Source organism: Heterodontus francisci, chromosome 37, assembly GCF_036365525.1.
Source record: "Heterodontus francisci isolate sHetFra1 chromosome 37, sHetFra1.hap1, whole genome shotgun sequence".
Lineage (NCBI taxonomy): Eukaryota > Metazoa > Chordata > Chondrichthyes > Heterodontiformes > Heterodontidae > Heterodontus > Heterodontus francisci.
In genome coordinates this window covers 7,022,885-7,044,147 of record NC_090407.1, presented here as the reverse complement: position 1 = coordinate 7,044,147, position 21,263 = coordinate 7,022,885, and the positions used below count along the sequence as shown (strand labels likewise).

Here is a 21,263-nt window from a genome sequence, read left to right as displayed (position 1 = left end):
AGCATGCTCTCCCCCTTCCTGATGCCGGGTTCCTCGGTCAGGCACTGAGTGCCTTTGAACCAGGGACCACCGCCCCCCCCCCCACCCCCCGGGAGACCGCAAGCAACCCCGTACCAGTTTGCATGGCGTGCTCCCCATGTGGCGACAGGCCCACCCGCTGCTGCATTAATACCAGTGGCAGCAGGAAGAGGCCCTTAATTGGGCCTCAGTTGGTAGCGGGGCAGAAAGGCCATCCCCGCCACAGTCTTAATCAGGGTGGAGGTGGGAAGGTGGCGGGGTCCCCACTCAGTACCATGCCACCCAATTAACGTGTGTGTGTGTGTGTGTGTGTGTGTGTGTGTGTGTGTGTGTGTGTGTGTGTGTGTGTGTGTGTGTGTGTGTGTGTGTGTGTGTGGCTAAGGCAAAAAGGGGATTTTAATATATTTCAATCTGTGTGTTTATGCTTTACTTCATTACTGGTTAAGACGTGTTTAATAATAATCTGATAATTTTGTTGATTATAAAGCAACCTGGTTGGTGTGATTTTTTCCGGGATAAAAATACAGTCTATGATTGACCGTATCGGTAAGCGGGAAAAGAAATTAAATATATGTTGTGACCTATGGAGAAGTGGAAGTAGAATTAGCAGTGTACTCCTCCTGCCTCGGTCGTAACAACCTTCATCCATCGCAAATAGTATCGGAGGCACAGCAGGTGGACAGTTACACAATCTGCAGAAACACCTGGCTCTTCAAAAGGAAGCGGGTGTTTTGTCAACAGTTCTCAAAGTTAAGGCTTCCCGTTCAGCCAATATTCTCTGCTACTCTTTTTATGGAACACACTGTTTAGCTTTTCGAGCTCTCCGCTGCAGATAAAACAAGTCAGAACTTCTATTTTATTTAGCAGAGTCTCTGTGGCATTGCTCACAGGGAATTTGATGTTTGAAAGGGACTGATAAGAATGGAATTTTATGGCAAGCAGTATTCCCAGGGACACTGATTTCTCAGGGCAGGATTTACCCTGAGGGTTCCTGAACCCTGCTGTCAGGTACAAATGGGGGTCAGAAGCCCTCACCATGTAGGAAATGGTCACTCAGTGATTTTCCCCGAAGAGGCCAATTAACGGCCAGAGGGCAGGCTCACTGTCCAATTAAGGATGGTGGGTGTGCTCTTGAAGCTGGAGAGCCAATCAGAGGTCTTCCAGCTTGTTAGCTACAGCAGGCTGCAACGGAAGGGTAATTGAGGGAGAGGGCACTTCATAATGGAGGTGCCCTCTCTTCAACTTTTTCAAACTTTCAATTTTAAAAAAATGGTCTTTATAAACGGGCCATCACTGTTGGTGGATGGCGCCTCCAGGCAGCTAAACTCCTCACCCACCGCCTCTGGGAACCTGGAGGCTGATAGGAAAATCCTCATCAGCCTCCTTCAGTAGGCCTTAATAGGCCTTCAACTACCTCAGTTGGCTACCCACCACTTAGCCTGGAGGCAAGATGGCGCCGGGGAACAGGCACACAGGCCGGAGGTGCAGAAATGATCAACAACAGCAGAAAAACATGGTCATGAAGCTATCCGGTTGTCATAAAAACCTAATTGGTTCATGAGTGTCCCTTAAGCAACATCACAAAAACAGATTGTCTGGTCATTTCACATTTATATTATTTATGCTGTTTTTGTTTATTTATTTTATTTATTTAGAAATACAGCACTGAAACAGGCCCTTCGGCCCACTGAGTCTGTGCCGACCAAGAACCACCCATTTATACTAACCCTACAGTAATCCCATATTCCCTACCACCTACCTACACTCGGGGCAATTTACAATGGCCAATCTACCTATCGCCTGCAAGTCTTTGACGGTGGGAGGAAACCGGAGCACCCGGCGAAAACCCACGCGGTCACAGGGAGAGCTTGCAAACTCCTCACAGGTAGTACCCAGAATTGAACCCGGGTCCCTGGAGCTGTGAGGCTGCGGTGCTAACCACTGCGCCACTGTGGAAGCTTGCTGCGCGCAAATTGGCTGCTGTCATTCCTACATCGCAACAGTTGTAACACTTCAAAAAGTATTTCATTGGCTGTACAGTGCTTTGGGACGACCTGAGGTTGCAAAAGACGCTATATAAATGCAAGTCTTTTTTTGGAATGAGGCATGCTGGCCTGGCCTATATGTGACGCCAGTCCCACACCACCGTGTTCAACACTGAACTGCCCTGGCAAACCACTCACTTGTATCAGCACCTTCCCTGGACAGCTAGGGATGGGCAATACATGCTGGCCTTGCCAGCGACACCCACATACCAAGAGTTAGTTTTTTTTTAAAAAAGAAAAGCAAATTACCTCATCAAGTGCTCAAAAGTTCATACTTTGTTGTTTCCAAGTTTATATACATTTTTAAAAGCCCTTAAGCCTCAAAAGTGTTTGAGTGATTTTTTGCACTGATTTTTATTTTCTCTTCTAGCTGTCATCAAAAAACATGCCACAAGTGCTGTTGTGTTTGTCTGCAAGAAATTCCTCTACGAGGATGAACAGCAGTTGCATTTCGATAAATAACAGACTTGCCTGATATAAAACTTCGGCTGAAAGCTTATTTTGGGAAAATAGTACATTTCAATTATAGAGGGGAGAGAAAAGGACAATTTTATTTTCAAAAAGCATTCTCGATGATTTAATTTGGTTCAAGTCAACAGTGAAATGTTGACTTGGTCGTTGTAGGGTCTTAACCATTATGATTGCAGTATTTACTTGGGGACTTTCCAGTCTAAATGTTGACATACAAAAAGTGTGACAGTAGACACTGAAGGTTTATTGACAGGAAGCATGCAGTCACAAGATAGTTTGCAGATAGATAGATCGACATTCAGTGAGCAGTCTAGGTGACCGAAAGGAAGGATGGAGGTTGGCGGGGGATCCACCTCATCTTATTTCAACAATCCCTGGCAGTCGAACAGCAGAGGTTGGATGCGGTTATGATTGGGCTTGCTAGTTTTGCATTAAAGTTAACCTGGTTTGAACTTTGGCACCCTCAATTATATCTTTCTTTAATAGATGCATGAGAGGTTAGGGAAGCTGGTCACTGCATCTTGGTGAGAATCATAAAATGATTACCGTTCAGAAGGAGGCCATTTGGCCCATGCAACCTGTGCCAGCTCCCTGCAAGCACAATTGAGCTAGTCGCACTCCCCCACCCTTTCCCTGTAGCCCTGCAATTTTTTTTCTTTTCAGTTGCACATCCAATTCACTTTTGAAAGCCATGATTGAATCTGCCTCCACCACACTCTCAGGCAGTAACCACTCACTGTGTTTAAAAAAAAAAGGTTTTTCCTCATGTCGCTTCTGATTCTTCTGTCAATCACTTTAAATCTATATTGTCTGGTTCTCGACCCTTATGCCATTGGGAACAGTTTCTGTCTATCTACTCTGTCCAGACCCCTGATGACTTTGAACACCTCGATCAAATCTCCTCTCAACCTTCTCTTCTCTTAGGAGAACAGCCCCAGCTTCCTTGATCTATCCTTGTAACTGAAGTCCCTCATCCCTGGAGCTAGTCTCGATTCCCTCACTTGTTTCTATTGTTAAGACCAAGGCAGGAGTAATGCACTGTTAATTCAGTCCTGCTACTCCACTGGTCACAGTATATCAAGAAGGTTTCCCACCTACCGAAGAGTAGCCAAATTAGACACTTTATTTGTCCCCCAGAATAAAGCACACCAAACCAGGTTTCTTTAAACAACAGCAACATTAACTATTTATTAGAAAAGAAATAATAAGTCTCAACTACTAACAAGATAAATCTATATATATAAAAAACTCCTTATTTCCTTAACCCTCATGCACACACATATTCAAAAAGAAACAGTTAACCAAGGAAAAAGGATTTTTTGGTTTACAGCTGTTTCCTAGGAATAAAAAGAAAAAATAAAATGATTTAGTTTATCATGTTCTGGTATGATGTTTTTGGTACAGTGAGGTGTCCCAGAGTCAAATAATCAGATGCCACTCAAAGTTTCACCAGGCGAGGTTGATGAACAGTCTGTGATGGGTAGGCATTCAAGGCAATTTGTCTGCAGCAGGCATCACACAGGTCTTTCAGCAGGGGTGCAGCAACCAGTCTGCTCAGGACTCTCAGCAACAACACAGCAGTAGAAGCTGTCTGCAGATTCTAGGGTTTCCCAAAACACAGGAGGCAACAGGAACCACACTGGATACAGGAATTCTTCAGAGACAGGAGGCAATAGGAATCTGCCACCTTTCAAATGCAGGATTTCTTTTCAAGAGATGCAGGCTTCCTTTACAGAGAGAGGTCTTTTCTCTGGTCTCCAGGCAGGTCACAGCCAGATTTCAACTGCCTGCTCCTTGTCCAGCTCACTGGTCTTTTCACAGGCCAAAAATGAAACTAAACCAACAATCAAGTCACATGACGATCATAAATCTTGACCTGTCATTCCCTTCTGAGTTGCTTGGAAACAGGTGCCTTGCAGTCTGTGTAATTCACTCAGTTCAAATCCATCAAGTTTCAGCAATTAATGTCCACAGAGAAAATTCCTCTCCTCAGTTTTTATAAATGCACAGAATTCCAAGCTTTCAACACAAAAACAAACTCTTGTAACAATATTCATTGTGGCTAATTTAAAGCCATTTAGTTCCTTCATTCGAGATCAATATAACTAATTTTTTTTTACAGTTTTGCTAAATAAAATGAATTTTGGGAGCTTTCTTGATACTGTTGTGGTTTGGTTTGACATCGCGTTGACGTCCAACAGCTGATACGGGTGTCACAAAGCATCAGGTAGGGTGAAAAATCAGCACTCACTATCAAGTAACAAGAGGAAATATATTAGATAAATGGTTATGGGCAAAATAATTTCAAAAGTGCTTTGATGTGTGCTGGAGAGAAGTTTGGCCAGATTGATTTTGTGACTTGGAGCTGTAAGTTGTAATTCACGGAACTGAACTTGGATCTTTCAGAAGGGAACAGGTCATTTTGGATTGAGAGTGGAAAGTTAACAGGCTTCAATGGAAGTGAACAGTTTCAAGCAATTTTCGGTATCAAAAGATTTTGTATGTACATGCGCGCATGCAGTGAAACACACACTCGCTAATGGATAAATGGAATAGACTTTCAGTCAAAGTGGTTCATGTTCCTTAATATTTTGAAACATTGGCTGGTCCAGTATCTAGTTTAGAATAGGATTGAAGATTATAAGGATGATGCATCTGTGGAGTGTGACTAGTTAATAGTATGAGTTGTAAGTTTGAATTAATAGCCTGTAATATAGTTTGATTACTATTGGGGAGAAATAGAGCCCTTTTGAACACTGTATCTCTGGTCTCCCTCAGGAGTTCAATGGGCTCACGAGAGTCCATGATCAAACAAATTACCTGTTTGGGTTGATGTTCTCACCCTGTACTCCGTTCTTAATGCCTGACCTAGTTGACGGAAAGGTGAGAGGGAGCCGGGTATCACTAGCCCCAGTCCATTGATTGACAAGACGCCAAGGCTGAATGATGTAGTATTCTGAAGGATAGTAGTGCCACTGTCCGGCATAAAATAGAGAACGTGCTTCCTTCAACTTTTCGGATAATTGCACTAGGCGATTCGTATCGGATAGCTGATGCTTTTATTATAAAGCATCTAGATATGTTAAGTTGTGGCAGACTGAACCACAACACTGGCCTATCCAGAAGGTTATGTTTTTAATGGGTATCACATGCTGCTACACCGCAACCTCCCACACAACTACTTGAATGACTAAGCATGGCTGTTTTCTTTATGACTGCTGGTAACAGCTCTTGTTCAGGAGCAGATCCGAAGAGGCGTGTTTGATATCTAAATATACCAACTCGCCTGTAGCACAGCAATACAGTGCACCACACCACTCTTGTCTAGTTGAGCAGGCAAGGAGCTGGTCCACTCCTAGCCATAGAAGTGCGTGACAGCAGTCTAGTAGAGACACCTCTGTTTACTGTCCCTTCTTGGGCAGTGGCTGAGAGTACGCTTGGAGCTGTGTCTTTACACTCCACGGTGCTGAAATGAGCAGCTCCAAGAGACTTTATCTAAAGACCTGCTACCCAACCCAAACCCGACGGGACCCGACGATGTGTCAGGTTCGAGTTGGGTCGCTCTTCGGGGTCTGGCTTTTGGGCTCGGGCTCGGGTCCGGTCGGGCCGGGTCAGCTTTGGACACACACGGTATTAATTGGACATGAAAAGTTGTTTAAAAAGATAAAAATTAGAGCCACAAAGTCAGTGATTGGTCACGAGTTAAACAGAAACCCATGGAGTTGTGCCCAGACAGGTTGTGCCACACTGTACCACTATCTGTATTGCTTCAAATAAACACAGCAATTGCCCGAAGGCTCAGAAAATATCATTATACATTACCTAGACTCCTGCTTTACAGGTTGAAATACTTGCTGCAAGTTTATCCAGTGAGCAGCTGAGATGCAGAAACCAGGAAGAGCTCCAATCTTCAGCTTTTTAAACAACCTTTCAAGCTCAATTACAGTTTTTGTTGCTTATCTGCACAAACTGAAAAATTGAACAACGGATTCGGAATTGGAAGGTGAGTAAAGTGAACATTCCGGTGGTCGGGTTGGGTCGGGCACGGGAAAAAATGGAAGGACTTGGGACGGGTCGGGCTTGGGTCCGATGTGGTTCGGGTCGGGTTTTTCTTTTCCTGACCTGAGCAGGCCTTTACTTTAAACTTCTTTACTTAATAATGCAACAGCCCCCCTTATGTAGTTCTTGACAAACAAAAGCAACCTTCTAAACGTTTTCATGAAAATGTTAGAAAGCAGGGACAATTTCAGTATTATATTTCACATGACTTTAGATAAAGAGGATAAATCCAACTTGAAGTCAGTTTGAGCCAGCTACTTCTCTAAAGGAACTATCCTCTCAATGATTCAGCCACCCAAGATCATTTATTTTATTTATTTATTTAGAGATACAGCACTGAAACAGGCCCTTTGGCCCACCGAGTCTGTGCCGACCATCAACCACCCATTTATACTAATCCTACATTAATCCCATATTCCTACCACATCCCCACCTTCCCTCACCACCTGCCTATACTAGGGGCAATGTATAACAGCCAATTTACCTTTCAACCTGCAAGTCTTTAGCTGTGGGAGGAAACCGGAGCACCCGGTGAAAACCCACGCGGTCACAGGGAGAACTTGCAAACTCCGCACAGGCAGTACCCAGAATTGAACCTGGGCCGCTGGAGCTGTGAGGCTGCAGTGCTAACCACCGCGCCACAGTGCTGCAAGCAATGAGCTTGTCTATTTCCCCCAATCTGTGCACTCAGGATTCACTAGACTGCTTCCTGGAATGGGAGAATTGTCCTATGATGAGACATTGAGTAGATAGGCCAATATTCCCTGGAGTTTAGAAGAATGAGGTGTGATCTAATTGAAACATATAAAACTCTTAAGGGGCTTGACACAGTAGATACTGGGAAACATTTTCTCCTGGGAATCTAGAACACGGAGTCACAGTCTCAAAATAAAGAGTCAGCTATTTAGTACTGAGATGAGGAGAAATTTCTTCACCCAGAGGGTTGTGAATCTTTGGAATTCTCTATCCCAGAGAGCTGTGGATGCTCAGTCATTGAGTATATTCAAGACAGAGGTCGATAGATCTTTGCCTACTGAGGGATATGGGCATAGTGCGAGAAGGTGGAATTGAGATAGAAGGTCAGCCATGATCTTATTGAATGGCAGAGCAGTCTCGAAGGGCCAAATGGCCTACTCCAGATCCTGTTTCTTATGTTCTGTCAAAGACTTGCTCTGGCCAGCAAGCAGTCTTTGGCTTCATTGATTTCTGGGGTGGGTGGGGGAGGAGAAGGATGACAATGGCTAATATACAGAACTCATCAGATCTAACTAACTATTGAATGAGAATCGAGTAGCCTTCGTTGCTGGTACCATTTCTTGTGTTCAGAAATTGATTGGACCAAAGACTGTTCAATGGCAAGGGCGAGATTCTCTTTGAAATGTTAATCTATACACATCAGGTTGGGAAAATTGAAATATTTATTATCTCGGGTGGCTTCCATCAGGGAGGATATTTGGGAGGAAGACAATTACTATCTTAAGATTAACACCTATGACATGAAAGACCTACGTTTGCATAAATCATGGCTCCAGTTGCTCAACTTTAGTGCAGCTCTGACTAGACTAGATTATGTGCAGTTAATGAGGAATTGTCAACCACATAAAACATTACATTGGTGAAATCTGCATTCGGGGGTCTTGTGCATAATGAGCTGTCCATTGAAAAATGCTGGAAAAGGGTATTTAAGCCCTTATGGACAAATGTTTTAAGTGTTTACTTTTAATTTGTTGCTGCCTTGTTTTTTTGATCATACCAATAAATCTGACGTTTTTAGCTGAGACACTTAGTTTGGATGGTGAGATAATTATTGCAGAAGATTAGAAAACAACACTGGGCAGCTACACAGTAGACCATAATGATGGACTAGTTATTACTCCTGGGCAGGTATTCCCAGACACCACTCACACAAGAGGCACAAGAGTCAGTTTACAAGAGATTTAATCGGCTTATCTTTTTGTGAGGGGAACCCAAGGTAGAAGAATCAAGGACATTTGAAAAAAAAAAAGATTTTAGGCTTATAAAAACCCTTCTATAATAAAATATTATTTGATCATTTCATTCCTTGTTAGAGAGCTCTTTGAGTTGTTGGATTGTGTATTTTCAATCATCAATTTGCCATTGAGTTTTTCTGCTTCAGCACTCTCATACTAGGAAATATTTTAATTGTGTTATAGGACATGGTAAGAGGGTTTGAAAGAATATTAAAAGACACTATACAAAAGGGATGAACACTTTTTATAAATATGACCCTTTTAAATGATCTAGCTGTGGGGGTGGAGCAACATTCAATTTTAACACATTTTTATCCTGTTGTAGGGAAAAACGTCTTTATTTTAGAATATACCTGGTACTGAATTTTTTTCTGAAGCCAGTTTCCTTTAATTGAATGGTTCCTTACAGAGACAGGGAGGCAAATCTTTCACGTGGAACCTGCTGTAGTTGACTGAGAGCCACAGGACCCTGAATGGGAAGTATCCTGCTGCTCCCATTAATTGCTATGTGGTTGGTCTTTTTTCAAGCTGATAGCGAGCAGTCTGTGTCTGTCTGTCTCTCTCTCTTTCTCTTCCAGTGCCCACCAATGTTCTCAGCCAGATTTGCTAGGGACTCAATTAAAAAGACTGGGTTAGGCCTCAGCTGGTGGACATAATCCACCAGGGTCCCTCCACTGGAATGCATTGGTCTCACTGCTAATCTGAGAAAACATCTGCCTCCCAGGCCACGTAGGGCAGCCTTTCAACAGAAGCAGCTAAAATAGCAATGTGGGGTTTACCAGATTAGTGCCTTCCTTTTAATTTTGTGAGCTTTCAAAGCAATAAAGTTTGTGGAAGAACACAAGATATCCTACATTTCCAGGGACATTGAAAGTTGCTTTCTTTCGCAATTATCTCCCGCTTATCATCTTGTGTTTGTTTCTTTCTGTGAAAACTGCAGACCCGCTTTGTGACGGAACAGTTGATTTCTCCGGGGTGGGGTGTGTGTGTGTGTGTGTGTGCGTGGCTTTTGACTTTTGATGGCACCAAGTCACATGGAGTGTGTTTGAAGTTAATCAGCTGAACTGTTTTGAAATTATCGCAACTGAACCAAGGAAAATGTTTGCTGCGAGGCATTGTGGTTTGAAATCAATTGTGGTGTTTTGCATTCAGCATTCACTCAGTGCTTTCAAATTGATTGGGATGGCCACCAGAATGCCCGAGTATCACTGATGACCATCTGCCATTTTATCAGATTAGCTCCAATTGAAATAGGAAGTCAGATTTTAGTGCCAGGAAATCCTATATAAGATTTGTCAACTGATAGAATTATTTCAGAGATATTGTGATCACAATAACCTGGTCCTGCCATCAGCAATCATCTTGGGTTCAATCTGGTTTTGAACGACGAGTTTCATCTTGTAATATTCATTGTGTTTTTTTTTGTGTTTATAAGGAGGTGCATGATTATACTGGGAAATGAAAGACTGCTTCCATTTGGTACTCGGTAATCCCTATCAACCAACCCCAGGTTCACTGACGGGACGCACCCTCTACACCACCCAAATAAACGGCTTTTAACCCCCCTGCTGTTGGAAGATACTCCCTCTTACACCAGTGTGAACTTTTTATTCCCCATCTCAGCCACCCTTGTCTTTTGCTGGTTGCTGATTTTGTGACAAATTATGAATCTCTCTGTCCAGTGACCTCTGAACTTGGGTAAAGCGGGCCTGGGACTGCCCAAGCCCTTCATTAAGGACCCTGCCAGTTGACGGAAAGAGAAGACTTTTGTGTTAAATCTGGGTGAGGTTTGAACTTGGGGCCCAAAAGTAGCAGAAATCAAGAGTGAGGCCATTTAGGATGGGGAAATCGGGGAGTAATGTTTTATACAAAAAGGTAGCAGAAATCTGAAATTCACTTTCCCAAAAAAGGCTGTGGATGCTGGGACAATTGGAACTTGCAACACTGAGCGATTATATTTTTGTTAGGTAAGCGTATCGAGGCATATGGAGCTAAGGCAGGTTGGGATTGAGGTACAGATCAGCCATGATCTAATTGGATAGGGGAGCAGACTCGAGTTGCTGAAAGGCCTACGCCTGTTGCTCAGTGAAAGGTGGTCATAACTGTGTGCCCATATAATTCAGTTTTTTTTTCAATGAAAGAAGTGGAATGGCTGAAATAGATCATTCAACATTTGTTGTGTCTAGTATAAAATAGAGGCACCATTCACCAGTAGAGGGCACTTGTAGCTGCCTGGTAACTCTGCCTTTTAACAGTAGGAGTGAGTGAATTGATGTAGTTGTGCTGGAGTAGGTGCGGGGAGAATTTTAACTTTCCCCGCTCGGTGGAGGTGTATTAGGCGAACAGTTAAAATGGAATGGTTCTATTTCCCGCTCAGTTGCCATTGATGTCTGATTTTAAAGTCGCTGGTTTTAGTGGCATATGAGGTGCCCACCGAACTGAGGCCGAAAGGCTGATTGGTCTTATGGCTTATATAGGTGGCATTTTTACGGGTCTGAGCGATGAAACTGCCGTGGGTTCCCCGCCAGGCTGACACAGGTCAGCAGCTGGTGGGATGAGGAAGGTGTCCTCCTGGTAAGTGAACAGATTTCCTTTTGTGGGGGCTAGGAGTCCTCCTGTGGGCCACACAAGGAAAGTCGCAGCCTCACCTGTCCATGACTCCCTGCGCTCAACCCCTTTTCCCCTCCCGCAAGACCTTCCCGTAATCTCCTTCCCTGCCACTATTCCAAAAGCCGGCAAGAGGCCAAAGGGCTCTGGGATCCTCCCATGCCTGTAGCCGCTCTGCGCCCTCATCCTGACTGGAATGGGCAGCAAGTGGACTGGTGGCATTTTAAATGTGGCCCAAGAGTCAAAATACCCCCAAAAAATTCCATAGGAAGTGGAGACCAGACTTGGACTATACAATGTGGCAGTATAACTCCGAACTAAATAGTGTTCCAAATTTGAGGATGTCAAAGTTTAGAACATGTATTTAAAGCACATGTGCAAAGCCGCATCCAGTGGAACTTTTAACTTTAGTTATCCAGTGACGTTGAATACTGATTATGTTTTTGATAGTTACATAAAAATGATAACTTTGTTCAATGGATGAGGAATAGGGAAGAGAGGGGAATCCATCTGGTTAACAGGTTGAAAAACAGTGCCGCTAACATCCATTTTTCACACAGGATGGTGGAAAGTGGGTATATAAAACAGTTGGGCAGTCAAGAGGTCATCACTGATCAGGTTTGTTTGCTGCTATTTAATATGCTTTTTAAAAAGAAACTCATGTATCTGAGGCCAGAAATGGAAAATATAGATGTAGCAATTTGGCTAGACTACTCCTGCTTTAATAGGCCAGACGCTGGAGGTGGTGTAACCTAATTGGGCAGATTAATGTGCTCTGCATTATGTCAAACCCAGAAGTTGTCATGTGGAAGCGTCAGATTTGGTTAACGCTCCTTCTGAAGTTGGATCTCCAGATGCCGCAGTTTCCTTTTTAAGATACTTCAGGTCTAGAGTAGTCGGAGGACAAAAGAGGAAAATGGACAAAATGCTAATAATTTAATGGCCCATCTGTTTAGTAGACTTCTAATGACACAAAAGCCTGTAAATGGAGGCCATGTGATAACTGTCAATAAACCGTGATAAACGACTTGCACACCATCCCACAGTTCCAGACCGAGCTTTTTTCCTATTTGCCTGCAGGACGTTGCTTCCATTAATCCACACATTGAATCAGTTTTAACGTGATTGTGTAACTTGACATTCCCATTATTAATGATAAGATTCTGGATCCTGAAATCACGAGAATGTTTAGGTTCAGTGATTGCAATGGTACATGTTGTTGCTCTGTACCTTCACTACTGCCTGATATCGAAGCTTTCTTTTTCTACCTAGTGCAAATCTTGGACACAGACATTTTGTACCTGTAAATCACATGAGCGACTTCCAGGGGTAAGACATTTGGACAACGACCATCAAAATGCATCTTGATCACAAACTTCTGAAACATGACCGCGACACGCAGGAAAATATTACACAAACAACTTGCACTTATATAGTGCCTTTAAAATAGAAAAACATCCCTAGGCACTTCACTGCGGTATAATCAAACAACATTTGATACCAAGCTACATAAGGAGATATTAGGACAGGTGACCAAAAGCTTGATCAAAAAAGGTAGGTTTTAAGGAACGTCTTAAAGGAGGAAAGCGAGGTGGAGAGATTTAGGGAGGGAATTCCAGAGCTTAGGGCCCAGGCAACAGAAGACACAGCCACCAATGGAGGAGCGATGGAAATCGGAGATCAGATGTGCAAGAGGCCAGAATTGGAGGAGTGCAGACAACTGCAGAGGTTTGTGGGGCTGGAGGAGATTACAGAGATGGGGAGAGGTGAGGCCATGGAGGGATTTGAAAACGAGGATGAGAACTTTAAAATTGAGGTGTTGCCAGTTCTGGAGCCCATGTAGGTCAGTGAGCACAGGGGTGATAAATGAACGAGACTTGGTGTGAGTTTTGACACGGGCAGCACGAGGATGAGCATTCTGCCAATTGCTGTAAGTCCTAGGTGTCACCAAAATTAGTGGATGTCCTGGACAGCGTTACACGCCCGGAGCTTGGAGGGTCCTGAACACTTTCCATTCATCCAGGATATATTATTAAACTAGTGAGGTAAGAGCACAGGATTAAAAAGTGCAGGTGAAATAGTAGCAAGTTGAAATGACAGTAGCTATGGATGGCATTTAATTAGATATGTGGCTGGGGTGTCAGATTTCCACCATCAATCTGTGTGAGTTTTGTTTTCATTCATGGGATTTACGAGATAAGACATTTCCCTTTTAACAGTGCACTGAAGTCAACCCTGGTATCTAGGCAATATAAATCACGTGGTGCAGATCAGTTCAAAGTCACATAATCTATCAGTCAAACAAGCAAAGCTACTCTTTAGCTTTGCACACGCTACATTTACACATACACACTCACCTTTCTTCCTGTATGTATTGGTGTTGTGAGGCATTTCATTGATGGAACTCATGACTGGCATAAGACTGTGTTACGGTCAAGTGAGGAGGGGTCGAACGGCTTCCTGCTTTTCCCTCTCCTTCTAATAATCATAACAAGAACCAATCGGAAAGGTTTTCTTGGGTTAACTTTATTGTAACTGAACTAATAAAATAATAAACAATGTGCCAACTTTCACTCACTCACACACACACACACACACACTAGAGGTTTACACACACAAATAGGTTAGAGTGTGGGGAAAGGTAGAATTAGAGTCCATAAAAAAAGGTATACAGTCTGTGGAGTTTGGTGATTCGGCTGGCTTCTAGTAGGCCTGAGTCTTTTAGTTTGGAGAGGTAGATGTCTGGTTCGGTGAGCCTCTTGGCGATAGCGATATGGATGATTTCCTCCAATGGGGTTTCTGATTGTAGCCAGAGTATGCAAAGGTGGTCAGTCAACAAGCAGGATTTGAAAGCTTTTAAGCTGGAATGGAGAGAGAGAGCGAGACCCTTAATTAGGGTCTGCGCATGTCGGAGTCTAGCTGTTTCTCCGCTGCAGAGAAAACACCGCTTAAAACCATAGATGGGGACGGGCTGGTCACATCACAGCCCCTCAGTCATTCAAGCATAGCAGCAGTATTTCTTCTAGCTAAAAGAAAGAGAACAAATACTTCCCGTAAACTTCCTGCATCTTGGTTCTTGCTGGGATATCAGCAGACATTTCGTCTCTCTCCTCACAAGCATTGCAGTGTAGGATATAGTGTTGCAAATTAGGTAAACATCCAAAACTGAAAAGATGACTTTGCTGGCAGCTTGTCTTTTAAAAATGTCTTTTTAAAAAAAAAAATACAAATTCAGATCTCCAGTGAGTGGACCAAGGAAAATTATCATTCAACAAAATACGTTGGCATCACAACTGACTGACAGGATTAAGGGTAAAGCATCCCTGCGTACTTTTATGAAATGACTAATACTGTGATTCTTACTGGGCTGTTTATTCTCATTTGGCTGCAGCTTTGAGGGTAGCTCCCAGCAGTGAGTAAAGCTACAACCCATTTATTTCCCTAGCCCTGCACTTGGACAAAATTAAACCTTTTTGTGTTTGTGTATTTTATTCATGACTGACGGCATGACTCTGATTGCTGAAATTTCAGAGCTGGAAGGTGTTTAGCGCACCAACCTTGGAGGAACAGCTTGTGCAACTGGATATGTCACTGTCCCAGTCGATGTGGAACAGCGCAGTCTTAATTTATCAGGAAGAATTTTATTCAAATTGACAGGGTAGATGAATACCCTTAAAATCTCAGTAGGAATGATTTGAGCTCCTCCTCCCTCGTCTTTATTTCTGGATGACTGACTGGCTTGTAGCCTCTGGAACTCCACAGCCTGCGAGCCCTGCTCACTAGCTGGAGAGCTCAACATTCAGGGTCCCTTTCGATCTTCTGAAAGAGGCTTTTCCTCATTGGGGTTAAGTATGATCCAACTTAAAGTTAATAAAGGATTGTGATGACACATTCCGGCTCTGATTTAAGCTGAGAGCACGTTTAAATCTCCCTCCTATACTCACCAGGTTCCACGGCTTTAAACTCAACAATGTTGAGTAGTTTCATCGGTTGTCAGTGCAGCTTTTTAGTTTTCATTAAGCTTGCGTTTTGGAAGTCTGAAGATTGTAGCAGGCATCAAAATTTTCATTTGAAACATTTTTCTTTTGCAAGAGCAAAGTGCTGCGGATGCTGGAAATTTGAAATGAAACCAGAAAATGCCGGAAATGCTCCGCAGGTGGGGCAGCATCTGTGGGGAGAGAAACGGAGTTGACATTTCAAGTTGGTGATCCCCTCATCAGAATTATTTGTTTTCTTTTCTATCTCGAGGTGCGTTTACAATTTATTAGGGTTTAGGTCAGGAGGCCTACTTCCATGCATCACTTTCTCACAAGGAACTGGTTCCGGCTCACATCACGCCTGCATGTATCCCTCACCCCTTCACTGTCAGAGTTTCTGCACTGCCTGAGCAGTTGTTCAGCGGCCTTTGAGTGGTGGGTTTGGAACTCAAATCAGGCTGGCTGACTCAGGAACAAGTGGGACTTCACTGTCAACTATAAGCTTAAATTTGCTCTATCATTAATTGCAGAAGGTCTGTATTTTGGAAGTCAACAGCATTGGGATCATGTAAAAGTACTTTTGAAAGGATTATGAGATAACGTGTTTTAGGAGTTCTCGAACACCTGTTTGCAGCTAGGCACTGGAGATGCTGAAAGAGTTCCCCAGTATGGCATCTAACAATGTTATTTTCACTTTTCCACACCACCTGACACTTGCCCATGATGGCCTGATGGAAGAAACTGAGCATGTGAACAACACACCCCTTGAAAAACTTTTCGGTTTCATTTGTTAATCCGAACTTCAAAGTAGTCAAAAGTGCAATTGTTTGTTTTTGCTTCAAAATGAAGATGTTATGCTTTGCCCCCTCGTCCCTCCTGCTTCTCATTGAGGTGAATCTCTTAATGATTAATTCATCAATCGCCACTCCTGCCTACTTTCACGTGGCATATTATCTGGCTGTGTTATTGAATGCGTGAGATTTGATGCCAAGTACTGTACCATGAATAGACAATGAACGTGGTCGCAAAGTGATATTCAGCACCTGCTACAAAACACATGCACTATTACAGTTTGACAGTGTCGATGATCTGGGTTCTGAAAGTTTTATGAGCTATCTGTTCCTCAACACAAGCTTTGTAAAGCTGGTTTAAATACTGAACTAAAATATTTTCCATTGTTTAAGTAAGACTGAATCGGAAAGTTATTTACTGTTGCTGTAACAAACCGTTTGTTGCATGCCTCTTCAGTTGAAATATGCACAATTTCAACCCTAGAACTGTTTGACAGAATTTGCTTGTTGTTTATTCCACCCCCCCCCCCCCCTTGCAATGTTCTCTCTTCCTCTTGAAATTGGTGCTGGTCCCTCGCCCGGTTGAGGTTCCAGCTGAAGCCAGGCTACCCGGCCCGACCCTGACTAGACCCAACTGCACTTGTAGGATTCAGATCGGGTCGAAATTCCGAGTCCAGCATTCGGGGTCGGGTCGGGCTGGACAATTCTTCCGGGAAGTCACGGGATCAGGCTTACCCATGATTCCCCACAACTCTATCTGCTGGAATAGCTTGCAACCGGAACGGATAAAGGATATTTGTGTCAGGTTGGGTCGGGCGCGAAAAAAAGTTAAAGGGCTCTGGTTTGGGTCGGGCCCGGGTTGGGTTTTAATTTTATACCTAAGCCAGGCTTTAGTTCCAGTACAGCCCAGGAAGCCTTTCTTTATGTGATGGTCTTTGCGGACTATTTGACAATCGAATGCAGTCAAGCACACTTCTATTCTTGCTGTCCGCCATGCACGTACTTTGTAGCAGAGGTCACTGGACAACCCTGACAGGCGGGAACTCCAGCTGAGGCAAAAGGCACAACAAAATTTAACAGCCTGTGTTTAATATCTTTTGCTCTGTGAATTGTTTAAGTGTAAATAAATTTGATTATTTTATCCTGTACAAAGTGATCGAGAATGTGATATTTTCCATCTTTCAGATCACACAAGAGGTGCGTTGAGTATACTTGCATGATTTCCAGAGTTCAATGTTACTGCAGAACTGGGTCATTGTTAGCTCTGGATTGCATGATCCAAACTTACATTCCCAGTTCTCATGGGGAAGTAGCTGCCGTACTGAAGGCTGATACAACCAGTGATGACTAATGGTGCTTAGAAAGCCTGGATCATAACAAGCTGTTAGTGTTGCTGGTAAAGGGGGAGATTGATTTTAGTGTAAATACTACAAGGCTGCAACTTCAGTGAAAGATCAGAAATGAATTCAAACAGACTTGTAGGAAAAAGAAACAACCCTCGGAGACCACCAACCATGATGGGAATTAGGCTGGCCAGACGTTTTGACATTTTAGTTAATTCACTATAAAGGGTTAAAAGAATAAACCAATTGCTTTAGTGATTGCAAGCAAGCTGAAGAGTAGAACCTGCTCATGGGATCTGACAACTGCCCATAAATCACATATTTCTCTCATAGCTTGACATACAAATGTCAGACCTTTAAGCAAACAAGTCCATTATACCCTTCTAATATGCTCCCAGACTATTTAACCCAGTAGAGTTACGATGTTGCTGTGGAGGCAGACGACTGAGGAGAAACACTATGGACTGCAGTGTCCTCTGCGTTAGTGCCCATAAGCGCACATCATCTGGGAGCAAACCAATAACGTGGCTTGTTGAGTCGCGTGTGTAACTACAATATGTCCAACTCTCCTCGATCTGTCGCTTCCCTCAAACCCTCTGTCTGAAATGAATCTCTGCTCATAAACCTGACCAGGGCCCCAACTCCCAAGTGTGAGAATCCTCCAACTGTGCTCGCTCAGAGGTGTCCCTCGCGCTGTGAACCGAAATTCAGGTGCTGCAGGAAATAGTGATTCTTGTGCTTTGTTGCAATTTTTTGCGTTTTCATTTTAGTTACTCCTCACTGAGACTTGCTTTGTATTTTCTGCTTCTTTGAATGCGTTTTAATGACATAAGTGGAAGTCACATTGAAAAGATTCCCTGATTACAGGTTGTTGAACTTGCTGGGCAGTGTTTTCCCGTCCCCGGGATGCTGGGCTAGGGATGGGAGGGCGCTTGAAAATAGTTGGGGAGCCATGTCAGGATGGCTTCCCATGCATTCCTGCCGTCGGGACGGTTCCCTGACCTATTCGCGCCATCAGGGATGTTTCCCACTGGTGAGCAGGATCATAGGATCACAGGAAGTAGGAGTAGGCCATTTGGCCCATCGAGCCTGCTCTGCCATTCAAACACATCATGGCTGATCATGTACCTCTCTGCCATTGCACCCCACTATCTTCATATCCCTTGATATCATTAGTATCCAGATATCTATCAATTTCTGTCTTGAACATGCTCAATAATTGAGCTTCCACCGCTCTCTGGGGTAGAGAATTCCACAGATTCACCATCCTTTGAGTATTGCAATTGGCTGCTTGCACCATGGAGGCAGGAAGCCAATTTAAATAATTAAGGCTTCCATTAGGGGCGATTTAGAGGGCCCATCGTTTTTTTGCTGGTGGCACAGCAGCCCCCTGCCACAAGCGGAGGCTGCCAGCTCCCTGGAGGTGATTTCCCTGTGGCAGTCCAGGTGTCATCAGAACCTGAGGCGCTATCCGCCAAGGAGGGACCGCCAGCAGCAAAGGCCCGCTTGGCCCCTCTGAATATTTACTTTAAATTTATGTCACCGAGGGCGCCTCCATTTTTAGGCTCCCTCGCATTCTCAGACCTGTCCCAACAGTGCCCACCGCTCTCAATGGGGCTGCCGAGGCTCTAGAGCTGCTGGCCCTGTGATTGGACTGGCAGCATTGGGAGCCCGCCCAACGTCCTTAATAGGAAGGCGAGCTCGAAGGCGGCCAATTAGGAGGCCGTGTTGGGGAAAATAATTCCCCCAATCTGGCTTGTGGCAAATGCGGACTCCAGGAGCCCCATTTGGTCCAGACATGGGGGTCCTCCTGCCCGCTGTGTCCAATGTTCAGGAGTGATGGTTGTATTAGTGGAAACTCAAATTTTGAACATGGTGTTTCATTGGTGTTTTCCCTGGGCCCCAGTTGTTTACGCTGATTTTTGTCCACTTTAAGTTTGAGCGTATTGTAATGAAGTTGGGAGGATACTTGTGCATAACGTGACATCAACAGAAAATGGACACAACATTGGGCGTATTTTCAGGTCAAAAGTCCATGTGGTGCCCACGGAGAAAACGCCTGACCGATATTCATTCATTTACACCTGGACTTGTTGGCCTGCAGTATTTGTGAATGAGAGGCAAAAGTGTTTGTTTTAAAAGTAGTTTAAGTTTCAGTTTCCCAAAATGAGGAAGTGCCGCCTGAGTTCTCAACAACAACTCATTCTGTTTCCAGATGCACTCACGTTCCCTCGTATGCACAAACACAGAGCTGCACTAGATGTTTACAAGTCTCTAATGTGACCAATTAAGGTACAGCCTTTAACTTTCCACCCCCGAACCCCCACCCCCGGTCCCTATAGATCACCGATTTTTGATTTTATGCTGCCAGATCAGTAGACGTTTTCCGTATCCGAATTTTTTCAGTCACCTCCGTGGAGGTGGATGAGTTTGAGCACCAGCTAAAGAATCAGGTTCACCTGCATTCCAGAGCTGAGTAATCCTGCATCCCACAGGAATCATCGGTGCGTCCAATTCCACAGAACTGTTGGTCATGTTTCGAGGGACAACAGTGTGTCTACACCACTTCTGGCTTCTCCTGTTCTTGCATGTTACCAACTGCACTCAAATGGAGATGAGGGCACTCTTAGGCATTTCAGCAGTAAAGGATTCCATTCTATCAACACGTGGCACTGTGATGCCTGATAAAAGGAATTTGTATGTGAATGCACAGTATCCAGAATTAACAAAATGCTCATTAATTCTGTCCCGGATGACCTGGTCTTTTTTTTTTTGAATGAGATGAGCAAAAGAGGAGGAATTTCATCCATATTTGGAGCTTAAAGCCCCTTTTGCCTGGTCATATTGTACTGGTATTTACAAAGGTACACGCAGCCAAGCAAGCTACCCCATTGTGCCAATTTTGCAACCTGCAGTGCCCGATGATACAGATTTTTTTGTCTTTTATCTTGTCCCCTTTCCTATCTTCCTTTCTAAAGAAGTGTCTTGGTGTATGTGCTATGATTCGACGTGCCTCTTACAGAAGACTGGGTATTTTAACCTGTAGGCAACGCCCCAGGACCCCATCTCACCAAGCCACTTAGCTGCAGTGGAGATGGAAGCATCAGACCTAATGCTGAGCGGAGTTGTTATTTTAACTAATCTGGAGTGGAGTGCAAATTCAAACTGTGACGGCACACGGTGGCACTGTGCATTACTGTTCTGAGTCCATCTCTGCTGCACCCTGTTAGAAGATGTTCTTCTTAGATAATTACATTCCTGAAATGTTTCATCCTGATGCAGTGTAGCAAGTAGACAGAATTTTTAGGACTGCCAATTAATTAAAAGATAATTGCTTCCTGCAACAGATGATTTCTCCCTATTTCTTGGCAAAAATACGAACATTTTTATATATTGCTATTTATTTCTTGATTTCCTTGTTGACTTAATAGAATGAGAGTAGGAACTGATAAGAGTAGGGTAGGTATTTGCATGTGCATTTCTGTGAATTGGACTTCCGTGAAAGTTAATTTGATTAAACAGCCACTGGGACACGAACAGATCTGTCTGATCCAGTATGCTTGATGGCTCACTAACTATCAGAGGGCAATAGTCGATCAAATGGGTGTTTTGGCAGTGAGACCCCGACTACATTTCAGCTTACAAGATTTGATTGTATTGAAGATTGCCAGAAATACAACTCTGAGCCCAATTAAATGGTGATGCTAGTTGTGGAAGGTCTAGTATCGGATTGTACCTGGTGGTGTTTTTGCAGCTGCTTCGACTTTGTCGTATGCTGTAGCTTGAGGGTGACTGAACGGAAAACAGCTAAAGGTAAAGTTTCAACAGTTTGTTGTTTCTTTCCAGATTAAAATCCTGGTGGACCAATGTTGCAGTAGTTCTGATTTCCAACTTTTTTTTATTATTCATTCACGGGATGTGGGCATCACTGGCAAGGCCAGTATTTGTTGCCTTTGAGAAG

At 43.7% G+C, this 21,263-nt stretch overlaps 1 protein-coding gene across 6 annotated transcripts in view; it reads left to right on the top strand.

The window, feature by feature from the left end:
* Positions 1–21,263, top strand: part of pik3cd (phosphatidylinositol-4,5-bisphosphate 3-kinase, catalytic subunit delta) — a 214,981-nt gene that overhangs the window by 73,723 nt on the left and 119,995 nt on the right. Inside the window, exon 1 of one of the 6 annotated variants that reach the window (XM_068016972.1) lies at positions 20,842–21,115. The exons of the other annotated variants lie outside the window; for them this stretch is intronic. The gene's annotated coding sequence lies outside the window, so the exon portion shown is untranslated. Of the gene's footprint in view, positions 1–20,841; positions 21,116–21,263 lie in introns of those variants that run through there. 6 annotated transcript variants of the gene reach the window in all.